Raw genomic sequence first — 1,124 nt, forward strand, 5'->3', positions numbered from 1 at the left:
CATTTATAGTTCTAAGAAAATTGAAAGGATTCTTCTGTAGTCCATATTCAAATATGAGCAATTAACAGTTACTAAATGTAGCCATCATTCTGAGAAGGTAATTAACTTGCTAGGTAATCTTTAAGTATCTAATATGTGCCTGGTCCTGACATATTCTTCTGCCTTATATTACTTTGATCCACATAGCCTTGGAACTTATTCAATTATGGGAGGACATTATCTCTATATTTATAAGCCTTCTTTGTAAGGCAAATAGTATGTAAATCTTCAATGTATTCCATTTTTTTTTTCCTGGGGATTACTTTTATAAGTAATCCCTTAGCACAAGACCTTATGATCTCTCTTTGTAGCTGTGTGATTAAATAATGTTTTTGATTTTTTTTAAGATTTTTCCTTTTTTCTCTTCTCTTTCCTGTTCCTTCTTGTCCACCTCCTTCTCTTTCATCTCTTCTTTATGCCATTTAGATTTTTCTTCTTCTATGTTCCCAAGTTCCTGATGAAATGGACTGTTTACTGAGATTTGTCAATAGTCTTAGTGGAATTTTCCTTAAAAAAAAAAAAATAAGCGTTTGGAAATTCTCAATGTACATCTGAATCCTGACAACACAGATCACTTAATGGAAATTTTTACATATGAGAATATTTAAAGACACAATTCAACAATGTTTTGTTTTGTTTTTTCCCATTTTTTCAAGAGTTTACTTTAAAAACTACATGGAGTAGGAGACTATGCCTTAGCCATATGCATGTTGTTAGACCCATTGGCCTCTTCCATCCTTGTCCAGGGGAGTGCTAACTTTCTCTCCTTTCATACACTCAACAACAGATGCAAACAGATCCAGAGAGTCATAGCCAAACCTTAGGTATACCTTGGGGTCTCCTGTGGGAGAGGGAAAGGAATGATTGTGAGAGCTAGAGGGGCCAAGGTCATCACAAGAAAACCAGAGAATCAACTAACCTGGGCTCATAGGGACTCACAGAGACTCTACTGCCAACCAGAGAACTTGCATGGGACTGAGTTGGCCTTCTGCACGTGTTACGGTTTTGTAGCTAGGTCTTGTCAGTGTCCTAACATGATCCAGAATTCTTGTTCTCCTGGAGGCTTCAGTTTTGGCTGGATCAGG

General features: G+C 36.8%; 1 pseudogene; it reads right to left on the bottom strand.

Moving 5' to 3' along the window:
* Positions 1–706: 706 nt before the first annotated feature.
* On the bottom strand, positions 707–818 carry LOC114704216 (annotated as a pseudogene).
* Positions 819–1,124: the final 306 nt, after the last annotated feature.

Source organism: Peromyscus leucopus, chromosome 11 (genome assembly GCF_004664715.2).
Source record: "Peromyscus leucopus breed LL Stock chromosome 11, UCI_PerLeu_2.1, whole genome shotgun sequence".
Classification (NCBI taxonomy): domain Eukaryota; kingdom Metazoa; phylum Chordata; class Mammalia; order Rodentia; family Cricetidae; genus Peromyscus; species Peromyscus leucopus.